Raw genomic sequence first — 11,844 nt, forward strand, 5'->3', positions numbered from 1 at the left:
GGACACCAGATTTTTTTACTAAAGTTGCCAACTAAGGTTAACCTGGCCTAATTCTATCCATAATAATATATTAAAATGATGTTATCTCAGAGAGTTCTCTATCCATAATAATATATTAAAATGATGTTATCTCAGAGAGTTCTCATTACACCAGAAAGGTAAGCTAAGCCTATCTGTACTGAGCCATATTGTACCAAGAACTAATCAATAGTTACCATGTAGATAAAAGGCACACAAATATATAACCAAATATGTTGTGCAACTAATGTGTTTCTCCAAATCCTTTTTCCTAGGAAAGGAGGAAATCTTACTTAGCAAAGTTAGAGAAAAATGTACTATATTTAAGCTTCACTGAAACTTTTCATTCCTCATCCTCTTTGTTATTAGAAATTAAGCTCAATCAAACAGAGATTCTGTCTTCCTTGCTTAAAACCAAAATGCCAGTCTCACACAGAATGCTTTTTGCAGTACTTGGGCTATTTTAAACACCTAACAAATGCTTTGGATCAATACATATGTTTTTCTTGGTCTCTATTATTTGGAGATTCACTCCAATATTCTTCCACTATAATGTGTTTTATTCCTTCATATATTTCATCTATTTGCATTGAAATAAAGATTCATTGAGCATATATAGATATGAGAATTTATGCTAGGTTTTCAGGAAACAAAGATGAAAGGCAAAACTAAGTAGAATAGACATTATCCAAAGTGCAGAAGATCTGCTTTCTGTAACAGAGACCTCATCTGCCTTCTTTTTTCCATAGCTATTGCTATGCAGCCCCAAAGTACCTAAAGTTCTAGTCCATAGTGTGTACTTTCTTATCTCCAAATCTTTGGTTGTATTAGTTATTTTCTATTGACTATCATACTTCCATTATTGTGTCTAATAATTCTTTTAATACATTTGAAATTTGACTTATTTTTGAAACACATTTCTCAGATCTGGAACCCTGCTTCTCTGTGCAACAAGGAATCCTGTCACCTAATTGCTTTCCTTTGGGTGATTATCGGCTTGACTTTGTCCCAGGATTATGAACTCCTGGAGGGCATGACTATATCTCATTAATCTAGGTTATATGACGGAGCTCACTGTGTATTTACTGAATTACCAAATTACTGAATGGAAATATATCTCTGAAAATGTATATTTCTTCCCATTTGCTGCATAGTGTCCTTTGTCCTTAGTCTCCATGTAGAGAATTATTTCTCTATTTGCTACTGTATTAGTCAGGGTCTCCCTATCCGGATGAACAGAACCAATAGGATATCTATGTATCTCATTATCTATCAGATGACACTTATTTTAAGGAATTGACTTATATCACACAGTTGTGGGGGCTGGTGAGTCCAAAATTTATAAAGCAGACTAGCAGGTTGGAAATTCAGAGAATAGTTGGTATTACAAATTGAAGTCCAAAATCTGCAGACCAGAAACTGAAAGCACAATTGCAGTATTATAGTCTTGAGGCAGAATTAGTGCTTCTTTAAGAAATCTCTAGTTTTACATTTAAGACCTTCAACTGATTGGACAAGATCCATAGCATTATTAAGGTCAGTCTACTTTACTTAGATTCTAGTGATCTGAATGTTAGTCACATCTAAAAAGTGTCTTTACAGAAACATCTAGACTAATGCTTGATCAAAAAACTGGGACCCCCCCAAAAAAAAAACTGGGAACCATAGGCTAACAACATTTTTGGCACATAAAATTAACCATCACAGCTACTATATCCTATGTCTTTCCATTTTTCCAGATACATGATTTTTATTAATTCATGTAATAAATTATATAAATAATTTAGAAATTAGTGAGAAAAGTAAAGCATTCCTGCTATGTACAACAGGGAAAGAACTGTCTCTTCTACAGACGTCTCCAATCAGAAGTTACTTCGTGTATATTCCTCTCAAATATTACCCCTGGTGGCATCTACATGTTTAAGAGTCATTCTGGGGGCAGCCCCGGTGGCGCAGCGGTTTAGCGCCGCCTGTAGCCCAAGGCGTGATCCTGGAGGCCCTGGATCAAGTCCCACATCAGGCTCCCTGCATGGACCCTGCTCCTCCCTCTGCCTCTGTCTCTGCCTCTCTCTCTCTCTGTGTCTATCATGAATAAATAAATACAATATTTAAAAAAAAAAGTCATTCTGTCTGCATGTGTACCTAAAACAATGACACACATTGTTAACATGTTTGTTAAGTTGGAGGCTGCTCTCTTGTGGACTGGGTTGGAGGTGTGTTCTCTAATTGGAGAATATCCACACTGGAAGAAAACAAACTTACTCTGCTGAATTATTTTTCAGAGAAGGGTGGCACAGGGTCTAAATGATGGAAGCACATAACATTTATAAATATAGAATTTAGGTCTATTAACAACAAAAAAACAGTAAGAGGCTATATTTATATAAGGCTTTGAGGGCCAGCATGTTTAAAGCATCCAAAGTGCTTTACAAATACTGACTCATTCTCAAAAAAATCCTGCAAAAAATAATATTAACCTCTCAGAACAGATGAAGAAATATAGGATAATTAAGATATTTTTAAGTTATATATATAACACTTCAAAGTTGTAGTATCAACTAGCCATTACCATTATTAAAGCTACAAAATATAGACTCCTGGGCAGCCTGGGTGGTTCAGCAGTTTAGCGCTGCCTTCAGCCCAGGGCCTCATCCTGGAGACCCGGGATCAAGTCCCACATCAGGCTCCCTGCAAGGAGCCTGCTTCTCCCTCTGCCTGTGTCTCTGCCTCTCTCTCTTCTCTGTGTGTCTCTCATGAATAAATAAATAAAATCTTTTAAAAATATATAGAATCCTGACTCAGTGGATGACAGGAGTAATTATTTCTTTTCTATCACTTACCAGTGTGGTTTGGCTAGGCAGATCTGCTTCAAACTGCAGTTCCTCACTGAGGAACATCCTCAGGTTTGCTCCATGTATGGGAGGGCAATGACAGTTTTTCTCATGGAGATGGCAAGCCTAACTGTACATGCATATTTTAAACTGTTGAGTATGCCACATATGGTAACATCCCATAGGCTGAAATGAGTGATGCAGTCAAGTTCAAAATCAAGGCTAGATCTGCAAGTCACACGGTAAAAGGTGGAAGCAGAAAGCAGTGAATAATTTTAAAGTATGCTTCTATCAAGTGCCTTTGTGAGTTAAGAAATATGGCAGTGACTTTACACATTCAGTTCCCTTATCCACCACTATATATCTATAAAATAGATAGTATAAATGTCGTTTTATAAATGATAAAATGGAGACTCAGGTATTTTCTCAAGGCTACATAACTAATAAATATTATAGTTCCATGTATTAAGCCATTCTGAAAACATGGTTGTGGCCTATTGTAATATATATCCAAACTTCTTTGAAAGGTGTTATCATTCAAATGAATTTCACTTGATCTTATTTCAATATTTAATATTTTTAAATTTTAGTTCTCTATGTTCAAAAGTAAATATAAATGAGATTGCACTTGAGAAGTGGCACAATATGTTGGAAACAAGTTTCTACTCTTTTAAGCAAAATTTAAGGCTGGGTAGTGTGAAAAGGTACTACTAGAGAGTAGTTTGAATGTAAGAATTCATTTAAATACTTATAATTTGGAAAATGCTTAATCTCTAATGTAAGAAAAAGTCTATTAAATAGTTTATAAATAATTCTTTTAACAGGAATTTTCCAGTGACAGAAAATTTACTGATTTAGATATTAGGTAACTGCTCCTGACACCCTTAAGTTACAAAGGTGTTAGGATTGTTTATTTAAAACTGCATTAATATTTTATCAATAAAACCATCTTGATTTTTATGGTCCTTTAGGGCTTCTCTTTATTAGTGATCTGCCCTACCATGTATATACCACGTTACAATTTCAGTCTAATGAGAGCTTAAATATACTTTCCAGAATCTTGAAGAGCAGCAGATCATTCAAGAAACCTACAAGGAATTACTTGGCTTTTTCTCAAGCTAGAATGTCCTCTGCCCCAACAGTGGAATTTGTAAGGATAAAGAGATAATCATAAATGAATGCAGGATCAGACCTCATAGGAGAACCAGCACCAGTTTTGATTCTCTTGCCTTTAATGGACTTTACTACCTCAGCCCTCCTGCAAGTGAAATAGGTATAGATTGTCAGGTCTTGGGATCTCCAAAGAACAGAGATAGTGCTGAGTCCCTGCTTTCTTCTATTCAGGACCTGGCATGAGAAGGCTGAATTCTGAGTGAAGGAAACATTCCCCACTTAGTAACCCATATTTGTTCTTCTTTTATAAAGGTAGCAATTGACAAGTAGGAAAACTACTGTTATTTCTGAATGACAAATATAATATAGAAAAAATTTCCATTGAGAATTCACTATGTTTTAAACAGTATCATAAGTACTTTACCAATATTTCATTTTAAACACACCAAAGTGTGGAGATACATTTATCCCCATTTTACAGAGATTTAGTAGGTTTATCTGAAACTTTGTAAATATATTAAGCAGATAGCAAAGAAAGGATTTTATTCTGGATAGTCTGACTCCAGGACCCATGCTCTCAACCTTTATGCTTTGTCATTATGACAGATAGATTCACTGGATAGTAGGGAATCCTATAGGAAAAAAACCCTAACCCAGAGAGATGGAACCTGGAGGAAGCAGTTGGAGGAAAATCTTGTGGCAAAGATAACATGTTTGGATTTACTGAGGGGACAGCATGACATAGTAGTTGAGTTTAACGTCTCTGGAGACAGTCCTACCTATCTTCTAGCCAGCTTTGCCATTTACTGACAGTGGCCCCTTATGTACATTCTGCCTCTTAGTGCCTTAAATTCTGTGTCACCATCTGTAAAATAAATTTGAAGGTACTTATCTCACACTGTTTCTGTAAGGGCTTAATGAAAAAGTTAAAGTATTTGGTACATAATTTGGTGCTTAATAAATGTTTACAAAATTATTGAAGGTTAATTATGAGCAGGCTACTTGAAAGGTAAGAGGAGGTGGAAGTTGATAGAGTGTTATAGGCAGAAGGACTTGCATGCTCTTTCTCTCTGCCCCTTAATTTCTTACGTTTGTCTTTAAAAAACAGGACATCAAATTGGTTTAAGACAGGGAATAAACAATTGAGAATTTGTGTAAGATGAAAGAGATATGGGTTTATTTATATGTGGGGAAAGATGGAGATATTAAATGTGACAGCTTCCCTCTGAGAGTCTGTGCAATGTAGTTTCCAACTGTGGGGATAAAATCAATGTAATCGTTAAAACAAGTTTATTCCTCTATAAATGATTAAGATATATGTTGTAAGTAAAAATTGTGCTGTTGAAGAGGTCAACAATTACTTCGATTTATGAGAGAATGGATTCATTGACAATTTTCGAAGAAAAGAGCATAAGTTTTGGAATCGAAGGCATTTCAGTGCATCATTCTTTATCAACTGTGTGACCTTGAAAAAGTTACTCATCTTTTCTGAGTTTTGCTTTCTTTTATTGTCTACTAATTATTGGAGATAGACACACAAATGGGAGTATAAAATTTATATTTACATTTTGGAAAAAATTAACCAATTGCTGTAGCATATTCATTAACCTTTAAGAAAAACTCTGCATGCCCCTCTTTCTATTTGGCAGTTCCCTTTTTCCAAACTCTTGCTTTCCAGAAGTAATGTATTTTTGTGTTAATTCCACTGATTTTCTTTATAGATATACCCTGTATATGTGAATCTCTTAACCATACAGCATACTTTTTCTTCCCTTGAGTGCAAAACACATTCACTTTCAGTTCTGTGACTTTTTTTTGCTTAATATTGTGTTTTTAGAATTGGATAATGTTAAAGATACAGCTTTAAAGATTTATTTATTTGAGAGAGAGAGAGAGAACGAGCATGAGCAGGGAAAAGGAGCAGGGGGAGAGGGAGACAAGCTGACTCCTCGCTGAGCAGGGAAAGGGCTCAGTCCCAAGACCCTCAGATCATGCATGACCTGAGCTGAAGGCAGATAATTAGGCACCCGAAAGATATGTTTTATTTCATTTCTTTTATATGCTGTACAGCATTTGATGGCATGAATATACCACAATTAATGTATTATTTGTACATTCTACTGTCTCTAGGCAATTGTTCTCTTCCCCACCCTAATATGTATCTCTTAAGAAAAAAGCTACTTTGCATATTCCCTCATGTGTCTCTTAGCATGTAGATACAAACCTAAGGGTACGTTTGCAGGGTAATTTGATGTGTGCATTTATAATTTCATTAGTTAATTAATGCCTGATTCTTTCCAGAATAGTTGTACCAATTTATACTCACTAGCAGTGGTACTTCCTGTGTCTTTCATTTCACCATTTTTATTACCAGTCATTTTTTTTACCAAGCTAGTAGGTTTGTAATCTTATCACATTATGGTTTTGATTTTCATTTTCCTAATTATTGAAGTGGTTTGTCTTATCATATACCTATTGGCCATATGAGCCTCCTCTTTGTCAAAATCCTATTCATGACTCCTAGCAGTTGTTACTTTAATTCATTCTAGGAAGTAGATCTTAATTAGTCATTGTGTTGCAAATATCTTAGTTCAGTGTGTGGCATGTTACTTCACTCATTTACTGAATTTCTTGAGGAACAGAAATTCTTAATTTTAATGTGATCAAATTTATCACTGTTTTCCTGTGTAGTTAGTATTTTGTATGTCAAGAAAATCTTTCCTACTCCAAAGCTAGAAAAACATTTTCTATATTTGTCTTTTAAAACTTCTGTATTTTTTCCCTTTATTGTCCATTCTTTAATCCACCATGAAATGATTTCTGTGCATGCTGTGAGGTCAAGGTGTGTGTTGACCATAAAAATGTGTCACTCAAATATCCTGACTTAGGGAGGATAATTGAGGGATGACACTCTGAATCTACTAATTTGTACAGGGCATACTTCCTCATGAATTAGTTAGTGTAGCAGGGATACTAAGGCCCGTTCTTGGGAGATAGTGATCTCCTCTGTAACTTTGGCTTACATCATTGATTTGACATGACTTTAAAAAATTGAACTGAAGGCTGGGATTCTTCCTTCTTAGAAGTCAGACCTACCTCACAGTTGGTCTACCAACTTCAAAATATAACAAAGCATTATGATTCACTACGTGATGAAATTGAAGATGGTAGGCATGTTCCAAGTGTGTCTCCTAAAAGGATAGATATATATTATTAGATATGTTTCAAGAAGGATCCCTAGGTACTCCTCAAATAAAAAATTCTGTGGCTAAATAACTTAGGCAAATCTGTCTACCTCTCCCATCCCCTTCCCCTTTTAACATCTAAGTGTTTCTTCCAATAAGTCTCTTATGTGGCAAATATTTAGGTTTGCTTCTTGGCAGATCTATTTTATTATATATATATATTTCACATAGATCCTACATCTGAGCTTCAGTTTTCTTCTCTATAAAATGGAATTTTTGTGTATATCCACTATGGTTGCTCTGAGGGTCAGAGAGCTAGAACATTTATCACAGTTCTTCAAAATGTTAGCTACTATTAATTTATTTCCATTCCTCATGATGTCCTTTTCAGAATGTAGATGAACTGTAGTTTGGTTGTCATGAACTAAGTACCATAGAGAATCTCTGTATTTGGGCCAGCACTTGACACTCCTGAGTCCTTCCTTCATCACTTAAAGAGCTAAAAGATGATCATCTACTCTACCTAGCTGATTACTTTGGTTTAGCTAATTAGATACTGCATTTGACTTTTTTTTGATAATTGGTAACTAATCAAACTAGTTAATGTACATAAAAACATTTTTTCAGACTGTGAAGAGTTACACAAAAGTAAGGGACAATCAGGCATTAGTAATTTAATAATTATAAGACAGTACCATACACAGTGTCATCATGTATTTGCTTATATACTTTCCACCTATTCCATGGTTCCAGACCACTAAGTTTGAATAAATTACGTGCAGGTGATTTTTGCCCAATGATAGATAAAGGTAGGTAAGTAGACACATAGAGATATTAGCATAATAAATATTTCTTAACTCCATAATGGGAGCTTTGCTTGGTATAATCCTATAAAGTGTTGGTATAATCCTATAAAGTGTAGCTATACATTTATGAATTATATAGTGATTAGAAGAAAACTCAGATGTGCAGAATGTAGTTTTTCTTGATTTCTGTTCTAGTAGTTTCATTGTTTTGATGGCACACCATATAATATCTGATAGTTGCTAACTTTGAAAAATGACATCAAGTACTCACACTGAGTATAACCACATTTCCAATATTTAAGCACAGCCTAGAGTAGAAATAAGAAATATGGAGGAGGGCTTTGTTTTCAATAATTACAGATATTGCTTCAACCTTCAGAGATATGATTCAAAACTTATTTATGATTTAATTTTAACTTCTCCATTACATTTAATGTTATTTTGTTTATCTTTGATATTTATATGTATCTCAATATCTTTCTATTATTGAATTCTATTTCTGCACATACTGCTTCTTAAAATTCTCTATGTAAATACAAAGGCAAAGATTTTTCAATATATGTACTACATTCAGTGTACAATTGCATATCTCAAGAAATATTTGACACAGATTCCAGTGTAGCCAAATAATTTAGTGAGTTCCAAAATAAATACAATGGAATTTTATCAATTTATGAGAATGTATGTGTGTGTGTTTATGTGTATATGTGTATAGATATATAATATTTTATATATTATATATTATATATATATATTATTGATTCTAAGGTAAGGCCAGATTTGGATTTATACAGGCCTGATAAATGATGACCAAATAGGCCATTCAATTCAATAATAACTTTTAGAACCCAACATTACCATGGCGATGGTATTCCTAAAAAAATGTAAACCTCACCTTCTCTTCAGTAAAATGAATTTTTAATAGAGCATAAATTATGTTGTAAAGATTCAACTTGAGAAAATATATAAATCACTTGGTTTTCTGTCTGAAATTTTAATTTTTAGTGTCATATTTACCTTTAGGAAGAAAATTTAGGGCAAAAATGAGACTTAATAAAACCTTTATAACTTCAAAATATAACAAAGCATTATGATTCACTATGTGATAAAATTGAAGATGGTAGGCATGTTCCGAGTGTGTCTCCTAGAAGGATAGATATATATTATTAGATATGTTTCAAGAAGAATCCCTAGGTGCTTCTAAATAAAAAGTTCTGTGGCTAAATAACTTAGGCAAATGTTGACTTTGGCAAAGTTAATCGGGTTTCTTTGTTTGTTTGTCTTCTTAAATTGCAGAGCTTCTCAAAATTCTATGGTGATGTGAATCTTCACTAGGCAGCTTAAATTTGCAGTGGCTTCTAAACTTATTTGACAATGGCATTCTATTTTCTCTCAGAGATTTTTATGGTATATGCACTGGCAAATGTTGGCATAGGCATTAGATGTAACTGGACTTTGAAGATGAGAGAGAGGTGACTCTCTTGGTAAGAAAGTGAATAAAATTTCTGAAGAATTAGTATTTAAATAATGGGTTAGATTTGAGGATGGGAGAGAAGGGAAGGAACATTCTAGGAAGTGATTCAGGAAGCATTGTGAGATTGATGGGCTATCGAACAAGTATGATAAAAGGTTTCCAATTGAGAAAAAGTGGGCAGTAGATCTGTATCTAGGGAATATCTGTATCCAGAGTTTGTGCAGTTCACAAGTAGAAAAGAAGGTTGGATTTCATCTTTAATTTTGACTTTCCTGTTTGACTCTTTATTCTATTGTAATGAAACTTCATAGCAAAATGTGAGGTAAGAATTGAATTTAAAAAAAAAATTAAAAAAAAAAAGAATTGAATTTTATCTTCTTACCTTAAGGTTAAGCAGTTTTTTCAACACCATAGGTTGAAAGGACCATTTATTCTCTACTTTGGGTAATTAGTTGTATCATAAATCATATGTCCAAATCGTGTGTATTTCTTTGCTATTCTATTTCATTTGTTTGTCTATCTCTTTGATAATAATGTACAATTTAATTTTCACAGTTTTTAGGGCAAGTCCTTGATCATTTTCAGGAGTACCCTGGAATACTTTGCACTTTTATCAAACTCTACAAAAACAAATAATAAATATAAATGGAATTTTGATGGAGATTGCATTGAATCTATTGGTTTATTCTGTTAGTTGACAGTATCATGATAATGAATCTCCCAATCCATTTACATAGATTGACATTGGTGATCCTATTTTTAATAGGTCTTTTTCAATGTATTTCAATAAAATTTTGTAGTCTTTACAATAAATCTTACATATGATTTATTAGACTTACTCCAATGTGTTTACTATTTTGATTACTATTTAAAGTAGTATGTTTTAAATACACATATTTCAAATGTTCCCTGTTGGTATATAGATAATCAAATGATTTTATATGCTAATTTATTTTTCAGCAAATGTATAATGATCTCCTGTTAAATAAAATAACTCATTTTGTAATTTGGATTTTATTTTTTTTTATTTTGGATTTTCTTTATAAAAATATGCTAATTTACTATTCAACTAGATGGTTCCCAACTAGAGTAACTTGGTCCCTCTTGTTCTCAGACTGTAGGCTTTTTCTAGCATTATAGGAGCTGACAGGGTCTCAGGCAGGCAAAACTCAGTAATGTGAAGGAATTATTATCACAGAAAAATCCTCAAACATTAGGAGCAGGAATTAATGGGTTTAATCTCATATCATTCCTTCCCTCAACTGAGGTGAGTTGATGCATGTCCCAAATGGTTTCTTTTTTTTTTTTTTTTTTTTTTAAAGATTTTATTTATTTATTCATGACAGTCACACAGAGAGAGAGAGAGAGGAAGAGACATAGGCAGAGGGAGAAGCAGGCTCCATGCAGGGAGCCCGACGTGGGATTCGATCCCGGGTCTCCAGGATCGCGCCCTGGGCCAAAGGCAGGCGCCAAACCGCTGCGCCACCCAGGGATCCCCCAAATGGTTTCTTAGGTAAATAGTATGATTGAGTTCAGTTGCTCACTACTACTTATTAATGGCTCCTTCTTTGGCTTTCTTTCTTCTCTGCTTTGCTTTTCTCATGTCATCATTTGTCCTTCTGTGATCACCTCCAAATTAAAATGCTTGTACCTAGTTGTTTTTTTTTTTTTTTTAAGTCTTCACTTTAATACTTTGTGGTGTATTAATTAGCATTCTCCAGAGAACCAGGACCATAGAACCAATAAGAGATACACACACACAGGACAAGAAGATGTGAGAGTGTGCATAAATGCTTTATTCATATTCATATTTCTATTTCCACTTATCTATTTATTTATAGAGATTTATTATAAAGGAGTGGCTCATGTGATTTTAGAGACTGAGAAGTCCCACAGTCTGCCACCTGCAAGCTGGAGACACAGAGAGCCAGTAGTGTAGTCCAAATCCGAGTCTGAAGTATTAGGAACCAAAAGAACTGAAGGTGTAAATTCTAGTTCAAGTCCAACTAAGAGCGGTGATGAAGTAAACTTCAGTATGAAGTGCAGAAGGCCAATATCCTAGCTCAAAAAAGGCAAAAGAGTGTGAATCTCCTTTACCTCCCATGTATTCTATTCAAGCCACCAACAGATAGCATGAAACCCACCTACATTGGAAAGAGCACTCTGCTTACACAGACTACTAATTCAAATGTAGATCTTATCAAGAATCACCCTCACAGACGTAGTTGGAATAATGCTAAACCATATATTTGAGTGCCCTATAGCCCAGTTCAGTTGATAAGTAAAATAAACTATCAGAGATAAGAATCTACTATATGACTTTGTCCCTCTTAGGATGGTAAAATGGGTCATTTTGCACCTTTCCAATAAGAAATAAACTATAGATAGCCTTTATTTAGTACAGTCCCTCTGCCCAA

This window comes from Canis lupus, chromosome 11 (genome assembly GCF_003254725.2).
Source record: "Canis lupus dingo isolate Sandy chromosome 11, ASM325472v2, whole genome shotgun sequence".
NCBI classification, from domain to species: Eukaryota; Metazoa; Chordata; class Mammalia; order Carnivora; family Canidae; genus Canis; species Canis lupus.